We start from the raw sequence: 15,524 nt of genomic DNA, 5'->3' as shown, positions 1-15,524 counted from the left end.
ACAACAATATTTTTTAGTATAGGTATTATTCCAAGGGACAATGCTGGGGAATATCCAGCCAAACGTTCAAGGAAATCAAATGAATTGGGAACAGAAGAGAGTGGAAAAGGAAAACTGAGAACACATATTTTCTAGGCCCCTCCAAATTAAAGCTTAAAAAACAGTACTTCACAAAATGTCACATTCAAACATCAATTTAAAAAAAACTTTTTTTGTTGGATGCACACTTTAAGCAGCCCAGGGAGGAGGCCCTGGGCTGGCCTGGGAAACCACATCCTGTGGGTCCAGGCTGACCCCAGAGGCTCAGGCCTTTCTACTAGGATAGGTAGAGAAACTTACATGGCTAATCTTTCTTACCTTTCTCCAGGCAGCAGGAGGGCATTTGAGGTCTGCAGTTAGGTCAGGGTGGTTAGGTCCACTCTTCCTCAGACACTGAGCCTGGTCTGGTGTCAAGGAAGTGGCATTCGGACACGAATCATGAGGCAAAGGGAGGAAAGAGTGTCTTCAGGTAAGGCTGCCCACGCTAGGTCTGCCCGTGAGCCTCCTGACGCCGCCGTGCAGCCCGAGGCCTCAGCCTTAGCCTTACCTGGTTCTCACCTGTGATCCAATAGAACTAATCGGGGACAGCTGTGAACTGTTCGGCGCTTAGAACACAGAATCACACTCAAAATTTAAAAGCTTCTTTTTAACAGCAGTTTTAATCATAGTTTTCCCTGTTCTTTTCAAAAGCAGGGCCTAGTCAAGATCTTGTATTGCCATGAAGAAGGTATTTGGTACTACCTTCTCTGAAGGAAGACTTCCCTGGTGATTCAGAAGGTAAAGAATCTGCCCACAGGACAGGAGACCAGGGTTTGATTCCTGGGTCAGGAAGATCCCCTGAGGAAGGGAATGACTACCCACTTCATTATTCTTGCCTGGAGAATTCCATGGACAGAGGAGCCTTGGCGGGCTACAGTCCATGGGGTCACAGAGAATCAGACAGGGCTGACCGACTAATGCTTTAATTTTCAATCCCTGAAGGAAAAACCCACCCAAAGGCCTCCCTGGCCCACTTCACAGCATGAGGTGATTAGCATGCAACTGAGAGGTTTAAGGCTTTTAATGTACTTAAGTTTACATAGAATTTGGTATTCTTCAAATTGTAACCCTTTAGAGATTGATAAAATCAATATAGTAAATTGCAAATAGCATTTTAAAAATCCACAACAAACTTACTCCCATGGCAGGTCTGATTTGAAGCCTTGAATGGTGAGGCGTATCTGGAAAAGGCCTACCCTGAGTTCTCCCACAGAGGCAGGCATCATCTCCAGCTCACTGTTTGTCCCAAGTCAGGTTTAGAGGTTTGAGGAAGATAGATGGGGAAACAGTGGAAACAGTATCAGACTTTATTTTTGGGGGCTCCAAAATCACTGCAGATGGTGACTGCAGCCATGAAATTAAAAGACGCTTACTCCTTGGAAGGAAAGTTATGACCAACCTAGATAGCATATTGAAAAGTAGAGACATTACTTTGCCAACAAAGGTCCATCTAGTCAAGGCTATGGTTTTTCCAGTGGTCATGTATGGATGTGAGAGTTGGACTATGAAGAAAGCTGAGCACTGAAGAATTGATGCTTTTGAACTGTGGTATTGGAGAAGACTCTTGAGAGTATCTTGGACTGTAAGGAGAGCCAACTAGTCCATCCTAAAGGAGATCAGTCCTGGGTGTTCATTGGAAGGACTGATGCTGAAGTTGAAACTCCAGTACTTTGGCTACTTCATGCGAAGAGTTGACTCATTGGAAAAGACCCTGATGCTGGGAGGGATTGGGGGCAGGAGGAGAAGGGGACGACAGAGGATGAGATGGCTGGATGGCATCACTGACTCGATGGACATGAGTTTGAGTGAACTCCGGAAGTGGGTGATGGACAGGGAGGCCTGGCGTGCTGTGACTCATGGGGTCACAAAGAGTCAGACACAACTGAGCGACTGAACTGAACTGAATTGAACTGAATATCCATTTCAAGGACTCACTAACACAGTGGTAACAAGTCTTTCCCCACTAGTTGCGTAGAATCTGCTTATAACGGGACACTTAGCCCATAGCCTCCTTCCCAAGCACAGGTACAGAGGGATACCTAGGCTTAGTAGTTTTTGTCTAATATAGGTTCTCTGAAAAAACATTTCTGGGGTCAAATATTTGAGAAACACTCTCTACTGTGGTCTTTTTGTAGATTCGCAGTGCACGTTAGCCTGTAAAGAGATCCGTTTAACTGTTTCACCCGTTGCATTCCCGGCACATTTGACCTTGGCTGCCCTTCATTAAACAGCCTCTATCGACAGTTCCATTTCCCCAGACCAAGCCCTTAGCCTCACAGATCCTCCCTTTGCTTACCACATCTCGGCATCACCCTTGGTCACGGGGGGACCCATGCAGCATTTACTCTGTGGTCCATGGTAGGTCCTCCACATTCACTTAATGGAGACCTGAAGTTAAGACTTGCCAAATCATCTCGACAATTCGAGGACTTTTTAACACTGGGGAAGCTGATCATAACTATCACACTTTGGCTTTCACTGAAAGACTTCCACTCTGATTTCTGCTATGACTGTGAAATTAAACTGAACTGCATCTAGTTGTTGGTCAGTTGATCGCTGTGGGTGAAGTCTGTTTCTTGGCTTTCATATTAGTTTATTTTTTTTCCTCCTTCTTCCTTGGGGCACTGTGCCATGGAGCACGATCTGAGCACCTGCTGGTGTGCACAACACGGTGAACTCAACCGTTCAGCCACCTTTTTTTTTAATTCACACAGGGACAAGCCATACTGGTCTGGAGTTCCTTAAGGAACTGAATTTATATATTGTTACAAAGTAATCAAGGCTGCAGCCTGTCCTTTAGAGACAGGTGTCAAGGGAGGAAATGTTTCATATTTTCCACATGGCCTGGAAGCTATCAGAGAGTGTTTATCCAATCAGTCTGTTTATGCAGTTAAATCATAGGTCTAGATTCTTCCTTTTGCCTCAGGTGTCTGGTTGCTGGCTCCTGGTCAACCTATCTCTGACCCTGTGTCTTTCCTGCCATTGGGTTGCTGTGCCAGCTGCCACTTCTGGGTGAAAACCTAGTTCTGGTCCCGTCCGGTATCAGCTGACTGGGCTATTTACAAGCTACTCTTTTCAACAGAGTCCCTTGGACTGAAAGGAAATCCAACCAGTCCATCCTAAAGGAGATGAGTCCTGGGTGTTCATTGGAAGGACTGATGCTGAAGTTGAAACTCCAATACTTTGGCCACCTTATGTGAAGAGTTGGCTCATTGGAAAAGACCCTGATGCTGGGAGGGATTGAGGGCAGGAAGAGAAGGGGACGACAGAGGATAAGATGGCTGGATGGCATCACTGACTCGATGGACATGAGTTTGAGTGAACTCCGGGAGTTGGTGATGGACAGGGAGGCCTGGCGTGCTGCGATTCATGGGGTCGCAAAGAGTCGGACACGACTGAGTGACTGAACTGAACTGAACTGAACTTTTCAACTAACCCTGCTTTGTCACTTCAGAAACCAATCCTGCTTTTCAGCAACTGGCTTGGACAGGGTGTTTCATGCTTGCTGACTACAGCAGCTATTTTCTGCCCCAATTAAGAGTCCCGGGGAGACACCCACCTACTCAGAGCCCCCCTGGGCAGGAGACATGAGGGGCAGCTCCCCTCAGTGCCAAAGTGAGAGGTGTCACTGCCCATGCTTCCACTCTGCCCAGCCATCTCCCACCCCTAACCCCAGTCCCCATCCTCTCTTTGTTCTAATTTCTACTTATTTTCCTCCCTTGCCTTTAAACAGCACCAATGAAATAATGCCAGTGTGAAGGCTTTTTGGGGCTTTGCACATGGCACTAGTAGTAAAGAACCTGCTGCCAATGCAGGAGATGTCAGAGACATGGGTTTGATCCCTGGGTCAGGAAGATCCCCTGGAGGAGGGCATGGCAATCCACTCCAGTATTCTTGCCTGGAGAATCTCAGGGACTGAGGAGCCTGGCGGGCTTCCAGCCATAAGGTTGTAGAGTCAGACACAACTAAAGCAATTCGGCACTCACAAAAGCTTTTTAAATGATAGGCTCTAATCATCACATTACCAAATTCTGCACGTCCCTACAAAGTAAGGCGTGGCCCTCTGAAGGTTTCATTTGTTCATTTTATAGGTATGCATGGACTGTTAACTATGTTCCAGATAGTTCGCCCTGAAGAAACAACAGGAACACAATCCCTGCCCTGGTACGTATGTGCTAATGAGGGAAGCAGATAATAAACAAAACAAGCCAACTATATAGAATGTTAGTGATGACTGACTGCTCAGGAGAGAAAATAAGGCGGTGAAGGGGGAGATGGAAGTTGGAGGCAGGGGTGGCAGGTGAGATTCTAGAGAGGGTGGCCAGGGAAGGCCCCTCTGACAAGATGCTGTTTGTATGAAGACCTGAACAGACAGAGGAGAGAGCTATGTGAGAGAAGCACATTTCAGGTCAAGGGACTGGCCTGTGTCAAGGCCCTGGGGCCCTAGGATATGCCTGGCAGGCTCAGTGTGGAGGGAGCCATAGGGCTGCTGTGAAGATTAAATGTCTATGGAGTACCTGGAGTAAAGATAGTGCTTAATAAATGGTAGCTATAATTACAATAGTCACCCATCAGATATTTGTGGTTTGATTGATGTAAATAAGTGCCTAGGTCCAAGTAGGCCCAAGTCTGTTCCTTGGCCTCAAAAGGAGTGTTTTATTACAGCCCCACAGACCTCTGAGTGTGACCCCAACCTGCAGCCCATTGACATCCATAGTTTTCCCTTTCAGTAGGGGCATAAGGTCAAAAAAGAAAAAAAAAAGAGTTGCTGAGCGGATTGATTTTTCCTACTACAGGGCAGTCATTTCCAAAGTCTCAGAAACACATGGGAACTTATTAGAGATGCCAAATCTCCAGCTGCCCCCAGATCTGCTAAGTCGGAAACTCGGATGGGGCTCAGGGATCAGGGTTTACCATACCTCCAGGTCATTTGACACAGGCTAAGCTTCAGAACCACTGTTTAAAATAGTCTCCCAGGGCAGGGGAAGGCTTCACTAAGGTCCCTTGGTCATTTCCTTTACTCTCTGTGGAACCAACTGATCAGAAAGATGGTTTGTTTTCATTGTTATTTCAGTTTCCTGAGATACCCTGTGGCTCTCTAGGGTTGTTGCTCCCCAGATCTCTAGAGATGGCCCATTTCCTATGTCACCCAATTCTGAATGAAAACTGCTGCTACTGAGCTCTGAGACCCACCTGGAGGACTCCCCCTGCCCTGATGACTCCTCTGCTGCTGCTAAGTCGCTTCAGTCGTGTCCGACTCTGTGCGACCCCATAGATGGCAGCCCACCAGGCTCCCCCATCCCTGGGATTCTCCAGGCAAGAACACTGGAGTGGGTTGCCATTTCCTTCTCCAATGCGTGAAAGTGAAAAGTGAAAGTGAAGTCGCTCAGTCGTGTCTGACTCTTAGCAACCCCATGGACTGTAGCCCGCCAGGCTCCTCCATCCATGGGCTTCTCCAGGCAAGAGTACTGGAGTAGGGTGCCATTGCTTTCTCCAGATGACTCCTCTAGCACTTGTAAAAATGATACTCCACCTCTGAGAGCTCTTCCAGGTTTTGCTATTATGGGATTTTAAAAAACAAAACTTTCAAAACCAAGATAGACCAGCTCAGATTTGCAGACACGACTCAGCGTTTTTTTTCTCTCCCTGTCCCAGGAAGATATTATCTTGCTGTTTACTGTGAATTAGATGAAGCCTGATGCTCCAGGAACCAAGGCCACTGCCAGTAACTTTTCTGGCATTGAATGGCAATGTAACCCAACTTTTCCATAGGGAAAGTGTGGTGTGGTTGACTTAGCGTGCTGACTGAGACCCTGCTGTAACAACATGGGGATGGGTGAACTGGCTGGGAGAAGAGGAAGAAGGAGGTCTTTGAAAATCTGATTTTGTTGCTTCTCAGTTTGAACCCTCTGGTAACCTCTGTTGTCCTAAGTAGCAGTTCTCCAAGATGATCTATGGCCTCAAAAGTGTGCTCAGTGAAAAAAGCCAGACACAAAATAACACCTATTGTATGATTCTATTTATATGAAATATCCTAAAAGGCAAATATATAGGGAAAGGAAACTTAGTAGCTGCCTAGGCTAGAGGTGGGAATAGGGAGTGATTAATGGGCACAAATTTCTTTTTTTTTAAGTGCTTAATAGTTTTATTTACATTAACAGTGCTTTAAATATACAGCCTTTATCAAATTTAGAAAGTTTTTAAAAATTCTTAATTGATGGACAGTTTTTATCATGAATAAGTGTTGAATCTAGAAAAATAGTAATTGTGTATGTGTGTTCAGTCATGTCTAACTCTTTGTGACCCCATGGACTATAGCCTACCAGGCTTCTCTGTCCATGGAATTTTCTAGGTAAGAATACTGGTGAGGGTAGCCATTCCCTTCTCCAGGGATCTTCCCAACCTGGGTATCCAACCCACATCTCCTTCATCTGCTACATTGGTAGGTGGATTTTTTACTTCTGGTGCCACCTAGGAAACCCATGAAAAGTGGTATGCTGCTGCTGCTGCTGCTAAGTCGCTTCAGTCGTGTCCGACTCTGTGTGACCCCATAGACGGCAGCCCACCAGGCTCCCCCATCCCTGGGATTCTCTAGGCAAGAACACTGGAGTGGGCTGCCATTTCCTTCTCTAATGCATGAAAGTGAAAAGTGAAAGTGAAGTCGCTCAGTCGTTCCCGACTCTTAGCGACCCCATGGACTGCAGCCTACCAGGCTCCTCTGTCCATGGATTTTCCAGGCAAGAGTACTGGAGTGGGGTGCCATTGCCCTCTCCAGAAAAGTGGTATAGATAATCTTATTTGCAAAACAGAAATAGAGACACAGATGTAGAGAACAAATGAATAGTTAGTTACCAAAGGGGGAAAGGGGTAGGGTGGGATGAATTGAGAGATTGCGATTGACAAATTTATTTTAGGAGTGATGGAGATGTTCTAACATTAGATTACAGTAGATGATTATATAACTTTGTAAATATACTAAAGTTCATTGAATTGTACACTTTAAATGGGCAAATTCTATGGTATGTAAAATATCTCAGTAAAACATTTTTAAAAGCAAAAAAAAAATTTTTTTAAGTTAATCCAGAAAAGACTTACCTGGGGCTCTTGTTTGAAATGTAGATACTCCTGGGACACTAAAACAAGTGCTTCTAATGCAGATAGTCCTTCATATTCTGGGGATTCTAGGAAATACATAGTTTAAATTTCTTAATTTCACAGGCAAATAATAGTTCGTTATTATGTAGAAGCTGCTCAAGACCAAGCTGCTACCTCTCAAGACCAAATCTCCTACCATTCTCCTTTTGTCATTAAGGATGATATTTGTTCTTACATTTTGGGAGTCTTTAATACATTTTATCACTTTTATAAATCTTGTTATTTTTATTCTTTCTAATTTACTTTGTTAGGAATGTCTGTTAAATTTTATTTTAAAATATTTGTAGGACTTAAAAGTTCATCAATAGATGAATGGATAAAGAAGATGTGATACACATACAATGTATATACATACATTGATATACATACAATGGCATAGTACTCAGCCATAAAAAGAATGAAGTAATGCCATTTCCAGCAACATGGATGGATCTAGAGATTATCATACTAAGTGAATAAGTCAGACATAGAAGGACAAATATATCACTTATAAGTGGATCCCCCCAAAATGCTCTCAATGAACTATTTTACAAAATAAAAATAGACTCACAGATATAGAAAAACAAACTTATGGTTACCAAAGGGGAAAGGAGGGGACAGGGATCAATTAGGAGATTTGGAATTAGCAGATGCAAACTACTATATATAAAATAGAGAAACCACAAGGACCTACAGTAGAGCACAGGGAACTATAGTCAATATCTCATAATAACTATAAGACTATAATGACTTAAGACTATAATCTAATAATCTAATGACTATAAGATATAATCAATATCTTATAATGGAAAAGAATCTGGAAAAGAATATATATATACACATAAATCTATGTTCAGCGATCTTCCTAAGGTTAGCCTCTTTTATCGTTTTAGGGATTGCCTGCCTCTCTCTCCTGGGGTCTTCAGCTTCTTTTTGGCTTAACTCTCACATTTTGATGGAGCACATCCCCCAAAGGCTTTATATGTCTATTGAAGAAGGGATACATAGAAGTTAAGCTGTTTTTAAAGATTCCAGAAAAAAAATCGTATTCTGTCTTCAAAACTGATGGTCTATTTGGCTAGGGTGTAGAATTATAGACCCGAGATAAGTTTTCTCTGAGAATTCAGAAGGCATTACTCCATTGTTTTCTGTAGAAAATTTTTGCCATTTTCATTCCTGATTCTTTGTATGTGGCTTGATCTTTTTCACTGCTTTATCCTAAGTGCTATGCAATTTCATAATAACGCATTTCGTCGGAGATTTTTCATTCTTGTGCTTGGCCCTGGGTAGACTCTCTCAATCAGTTCGCTGAACTTGATAATTTATTTGCTCTGTTTCTGTTCTCTATTTATGGAACTCCCTTATCATTCAAATATTGGATTTCCTCAACTGATCTTTGAATGTATTATCTCCTCTCTCTCTGGTTATATTTTCTTGGAAATTTCATCAAATTTGCCTTCCAATTGGGGTAACTAGATAAAGTATAAGATACGCAGGTAAATTTTAATTTCAGGCAAACTAAGCATTGCATGGGACATATTTATACTAAAAAAAAATGTTGTTTGAATCTGAAATTAAAATTAAACTGAGAATCCTGTATTTCTTTTTTGCTAATATTGACATTTCCTCTAATTCTTCTCTTGAATTATTCCCTTTTGCTATCCTATTTTTAATCTCCAATTAAAACTATATCTCTATTAGAACAGACTTGTGATTGACAAGGGAGAGGGATGGAGTGGATCGTTGAAGTTAGCAGATGTAAGCTATTATTTATGGAATGGATAAACAACAAGGTCCTACTGTGTAGCTCAGAGAACTATTTTCAGTATCCTATGACAACCCATAATGGAAAAGAATATTTAAGAGAAGAATGAACCACTTAGCTATAGAGCAGAAAGTAACACAATATTATAAATCAACTATACTTCAACAAAAAATATATATCTATAAATTGTTCTCTAAATGTTACTATTCAATTGCTTCTTTTGTTTCTTGAATATAATACCTTTTCTCTCCAGAGACATTGAGGGTTTTTTAAGTTTTCTTCTGTTGCCTATACTTTTTTCCAACTGTCTTTCTTTTTGGTCTCTGCCTTTCATATTAGATTTTCTCACAGATCTGGTGACCCTTGATTGTCTGCTTTTATTTAAAAGTGAGGCACTATATACATTAAAAAAAAAACAAAAAACAAATTTATGGTTATCAAAGGGAGCAAAGAAGGAGGGATGAATTAGGGATCTGGGATTAACAGATAAACCCTACTATACATAAAACAGATAAACAACAAGTATTTACTGTACAGCACAGGAAACTATATTCCACATCTTGTAACAACCTATAATAGAAAAGAATCTTAAAAATCTATTCCTATATCTATACACGTACACACGTATATGAGAGGGATAAGCATGAATGCTAGCGTTCTGCGAGGTATGGCACAGAAGACGACCTGGACCAAGGGATCCTACTCCTTGCTGAGGCAAGAGAGGAGACCTGGAAACCTAACTGCTTCATATATAAATTTTTACTTATTCTTTTTTATGAAAACAAGGTATTATTTTCCTCACCAATTTGGCACCATTTCCCCACAACAACAACAACAAGTGAAGTTGCTCAGTGGTGTCCGACTCTTTGTGACCCCATGGACTATAGCCTATTAGGCTCCTCCATCCGTGGAATTTTCTAGGCAAGAGTATGGAGTGGGTTGCCATTTCCTTCTCCAGGGGATCTTCCTGACCCAGGGATCGAACCTGGGTCTCCCGCATTTCGGGCAGATGCTTTACCCTCTGAGCCACCAGGAAATCCCATTTCCCCACAGAGATGCTTCATATCTCTTCTGAATCCCCCTCACTCTGCTAAAGATGAACGGTTTGATTTCCATCTTCCTTCTTTAGGCTTTCAAAGTCTTATTTTTTTCTCCCTCTCTGTCCACACATCAAAAGTTGCTATTTTGTCAAGGAAGCTCATGTCCCTGCTCTTCCCTGACTCAAACACTCCTCTCACAAAGTTACCTTGCTGGGTATGTATTTCGCTTTTTCTCTTTGGCTGCTGGCCCCTTTTAGATGGTGTTTTTCTGTGTGGGTTCTTTACATCTCAGACATGGTGGTTTATGAGTCCCAGTGATGAGAGCCCCACAGATGACAGAAGGTAAAGCCATCTCAGTCTCACAGGCTGACTTACAGAAGCTTTGGGAAATCCCCTCCCTGCAGACTCCTCACACGGCTCCAACTGCAGGGTAGAGGAGCCAGTCCCCATTCGGCTCCTCTGCAGCCTCTTGGGGTAGGAAGCCCAGTGCAGTCACACTTGGCCTATGTTGACTTGATCCCCAGTCACCCAACTCTTCTCAGTATTTGCTGCCTTCCATTCCTCCCTCCTGGCCTTTGACATCATTCTCAGGCACCTGCATAGCCAGCCCACTGGGAGAAGGAACCTCACAATTTTCTCTACTTGGAACCCACCAAAGCCCAAGGCCTCACCTGCACCCAGCCAACCACAGGAGTTAGCAGCTGTTTGGCTCCCAAGAGGAAGAAATTTAGTGTTTGAGAGTAGGAAAGATGAAAGTTGCATCCAGTTGGTCATATTCCCAGGACTCCCCTTCAGCCCTCATACTTTATTTTCATAGCCATTAATCACCTAGGGGGAGCCCTGATTAAAAGAACAGAGTTGGAATGAATAGCTGTAGTCCTGGTTCAATACCTGAATACAAGCTTATCCCATTCCTGAATTTCCTTCTGGGAAACAAACACACCCTGATTTTACCAGCACTGCATTCAGAGATAAGAGAGAACTACTGCACTTTCACTATGAAAAAAGCAATCAAAATGATGTACAATAAAAACATTTTTCCCAACCCTTCTTTATCTGATGAGATACCTATCTGCAAGGAGGAATCACTGCCAGTCTCCCCTCAGAAAGTTTAAAGATCAGGCTAGTTCTGGAAAGGAAGATTAAGTGGGCATATTATTAACCTAAATGGTATTAGGTTTCTGTTTCAATAAAGGTTCCCATTAAAGCTGAAAGCAATACAGCTTCAGCAGTGTGGCCATAACCACCCATTGCCTGTAGGAAGATGAGCTTAAATTACACATGGCTGTGCACCCCATTATCACTTTGCAAAAGGCAGTAACTTGAGGTGGACCTCTGTGGTCACAGTGTCCTTCAGGTGACAGCCTCAAAGGAATTCTAGCTTGGATGCAATCAATACTCCGAACATAATTTACTCATGTATCAGCACATGACAAGAGGCTGACAATGATTAATCAACTAATTATGATAGTCTCTCCTTCCCATTATACATAACTTATTGAATGTTTGGTATTTTTGTTTCTAGTTGCCATGAAAAGGGTACGACAGCCATATTTCATTCAAACTGTGTCCACCTGGAAAGGTAAATCAGCATCCTCAGCCTCGTCAGGCAGGTATCACCAGGGCCTACCACACTGGGGCAGGCAGCAATTCAAGAGTCTTTGTCTTCTTTGCCTATTTCCAGTCCGGTGAAAATTTCAATTCTCCTTAAAAGACTCAGGAAGGATGTGGTGCAGTGGCAGCCTGGGAGTTGCATCTAGCCCTCAGATGTCTTTTGTATGAGCAGCAGGGTTTAGAAAAATGAATTCACTGTCAAACTTTAAAATCGAAGGTTTTGACATGAAAGTCTGGACTTCCTAGCTTTTCTTGGAATAAAGATCATCTGGCCACTCTGGGCCCTGACAGCCGGCGGGTCTGAGTAGAGCTGCCCCTGTTTTGATGGGGGAGGTACTCTCTTGTTGGCCCCAGATGCAACACTTTTTTATATCCAGCAACTTCTCTTTTTTTTTTCATCAGCTGCCTGCCTACTGACTTGGCAGCAGTGAGGGGTGTGTGTGGGGGGGCGGCAATACAATGTCACCAGAAAGTTATAGTCAAGACCCCACTGCACTGGGAAACCCTGGGCCCCTAACATCACAATATGAAGGCTTTATGATATGTCAGGGAACAGGGAAGTGGCTGTCCCAGGGCATGAGTCCAGATTTCCCAGGCACCTGCAATGAAGACACTCTATGCAGGGCACAGACAAGTGCTTCCATTGCTCAGAGGCAAGGAAGGGGAGCAGGAAGAGGCAGGTGGCAGCATGCCTGTCGTGCAGGCGGTTAACCATTCCACTTCCTAGTTCCTCCACACCTGTTACTCTGGATCCAGATGAGAAGTTTGAAGAACCCCTGGGAACCTCCAGCCTGAGTCTGGCTTGGAGCACTTCTGTCCAGAGCAGAGTGCCAAGGGGAGTGTCACGTCCTGGATCCCACCCATTTGATGGGGACGTCTTCCTGGTAAATTCAGAGATCACAGAGCCCCAGGACCTTCCTGGTGATTTGAATCTGCTTTACCTTCAGCAGATGAAAACACCATCAACAGATTTAGTGGATACTGGGATCTTCTTAAAATGTAAATTCTGAATCAGAAGGTCTGTGGAGGGGCCTGAAACTCTGCATTTCTAACAAGCTCCCTGGTGAGGCTCATGCTGCAGGTCCTAGAACACTTTCAGTATAAGGGCTATAAAAACACCTTCAGTACCTGCTCAGAGACATCTTTTACTATTTTTCCTGGGGCTCTTGTCTGTTTTCTCTACCTTATCCCTCTTTTTTTCCTATCCTTCTTTTCATCTCTCCATCCATCCTTCTTCTTGTCAACTCATTATTCCTACCAGGCATCCCGACCATCTCCCAACCACCACCCCCCCCCCCCGCTTTTAAAAGATCTCCTTCCACTTCCTGCCCACAGCCCCAGACATTCATTTCCCTCTTGTCTCTTCTCAGTAGTGCCAGAGAAATAAGTCACCACTCATCGACAACAGGGTGCCAAGCACTGTCTCAGTGTGTTACTGTGAGCTGCACCCCACAGCAGAGAAGGCAATGGCAAGCCACTCCAGTACTCTTGCCTAGAAAATCCCATGGACGGAGGAGCCTGGTAGGCTGCAGTCCATGGGGTTGCGAAGAGTCGGACATGACTAAGCGACTTCACTTTCACTTTTCACTTTCACACATTGGAGAAGGAAATGGCAACCCACTCCAGTGTTCTTGCCTGGAGAATCCCAGGGACAGGGAAGCCTGGTGGGCTGCCATCTATGGGGTCGCACAGAGTCGGACACGACTAAAGTGACTTAGCAAGAGCAGCAGCACCCCCACAGACCTGCAAGCCCTGTAATTTCCCAGCTGCAAGACCCAAGAAAGAGCCCAGAGATAGAGACATCAACAATTTATTGGTTAGGGGGTCTTACAAATCTGAAGCAAAGTCCTGGAGCGACACCCCATCATTATGGCTACAAGAAGGAATCTTTGCCACTAAGGGGAGGAGGAGGCTAACATTTATAGGGGAAATTGATATCAAGTTGGCTCATTAGTTACCAGGGAAACTAGTGGCTGGCGCAGGGGGTAAGCACACAGGTAGGTACTGATTAAGCCTTATGATTAAGAGGATGGGACAGTCATGTGAGTTGGGTATAGGTGAAGTAGGGACTGATCTCGCAGGGAATGCGCACAGAGCAAGAGAACAGCCATCGTCAGTGGGCTGGCCATGTGCTGTGCTATGCTTAGCTGCTCAGTCATGTCCAACTCTTTGTGACCCCATGGACTATAGCCTTCCAGGCTCCTCTGTCCACGGGGATTCTCTAGAATACTGGAGTGGGTTGCCTTGCCTTCCTCCAGGGGATCTTTCCAACCCAGAGATCGAACCCAGGTCTCCATCATTGCAGGTGGATTCTTTACCGTCTGAACCAATACAGTTACCTATATTATTTAATTCTCACAACAACCCTACAAAGTATACATCAATACTGTCACTTTGGAAATAAGAAAATTGAGATTTGGGTAATTAAAGAAACTTTGTCTTCAACTAGGAAATAATGAGATGAGAATTTGGATCTGTCTAAAGCCAAAGGCTATAACCTTTCTACTACGTTATGCTCATATAAGATGAAATGGTCTAAAAGTCAGCAGGTAGGGGTGGGATGAGAAAAAAAGAAATTAAATGTCTCAAGCATCACTCTAGTTGTGCATCCTGTACAGTTCTCCACGCCCTCCTTTAGCAGATGCCCTATGGAACAGCTTGACACAGTAATAATAAGAGCTATTTTAGGAAAGCCCAGATTAGCTGGAGTGGGACAGGATTCCAAATAGCAGAGTAGTATTATTAAAACCCAACCTTGATAATATGCCTACATTTTCATTGGGTTCACAACTGTATACATAGAGCCTACCACCAAACAGAGAGTCCTACCATTAGCAGATCACCCAATAACATGGAGTCTAAAGGATGGTGCCAAATCTCTCTGATCAATCCACACAGGGTCCTCCTTGGATGTGTAGCCAACACCCTTCTGTCTTTCCAGTTTTTCTTCCATAACTCCACCTCTAGCATCCCTTTTTCTGCCTGACCTCAAGATCCTACCTGAGTGTCCTGGTTTCCAACCTGGGAGCCTTAGCTGATCTTAAAATCTTTGTTTCTTTCAACAGAAACAGAATCACAGACTTAGATATCAGACTGGTGGGTTGCCAAGGGAGAGGGGTTTGGTGGAGGGGTAGAGTGGGAGTTTGGGAGCAGCAGATATAAGCTTTTATATATAGAATGGATAAACAAGGTTTTACTGTTTAGAACAGAGAAGTATATTCAATATCCTATGATAAGCCATAATGGAAAAAACATAAAAAAGAAAGTATGTGTGTATATATATATATATATATATATATATATATATCTGAATCACTTTGCTGTGTAGCAGTTAACATTGCAAATCAACTATACTTCAATTTAAATAAATTAATTAAACAAATAAATAAATCCCTTTGTGTCATTCAGATTTTTCAAACTGAAGCATCTACAAAACAAACAAATCTTGCTTAAGTTGGCTATCTCACTCCCCTGACTTTTTTTAAGGCATAACAAAATTTTTAAAAATCTCCTTTTAAAGTCTCCCAAAGATCCTCCAAGGTATGAGAGGAGAAAAGGCAAGGGGTAGGGATGAACAAAATTCCATCTTGACACAAAAATTGTTGAAAGGTCTAAATTCACTCGAATGACAAGAATGAGCATTTTTTAAAAAGGAATGGACAGGGAGACTGGGAGCAGTATGCAGAAGGAGCCCTGGCCCAGGAGTCATGAGATTTTGGTTCTAAATACATCTTTGTCCCTAACCAGCTTCGCAACCTTTGATAAGCTGTATCAGTTTGTTTGATACCAGTTTCTTCATCTTTGAAGTGAGGGGATTGGATTGAATGATGGCCAAGATTCCTTTGATCTCTACTTTTCAATGTAGCATCTAAAATAAAATGAACCAGAAAGCT

The 15,524-nt window shown here is 43.3% G+C and overlaps 1 long non-coding RNA gene across 1 annotated transcript in view; it reads right to left on the bottom strand.

Annotated features, from left to right (window-relative positions):
* Positions 1 to 223: 223 nt before the first annotated feature.
* Positions 224 to 15,524, bottom strand: part of LOC133253888 (uncharacterized) — a 154,355-nt gene continuing 139,054 nt past the window's right edge. Inside the window, exons 3-4 of the long non-coding RNA XR_009738490.1 lie at positions 7,174 to 7,259; positions 224 to 1,314 (exon numbers count right to left, since the gene is read on the bottom strand). This is a non-coding gene — a long non-coding RNA (uncharacterized LOC133253888). The remainder of the gene's footprint in view (positions 1,315 to 7,173; positions 7,260 to 15,524) is intronic.

This window comes from Bos javanicus, chromosome 9 (assembly GCF_032452875.1).
Source record: "Bos javanicus breed banteng chromosome 9, ARS-OSU_banteng_1.0, whole genome shotgun sequence".
In the NCBI taxonomy this organism is placed as follows: Eukaryota; Metazoa; Chordata; class Mammalia; order Artiodactyla; family Bovidae; genus Bos; species Bos javanicus.
The sequence above is the reverse complement of the archived record's forward strand: the minus strand, read 5'-3'. Positions and strand labels throughout refer to the sequence as shown.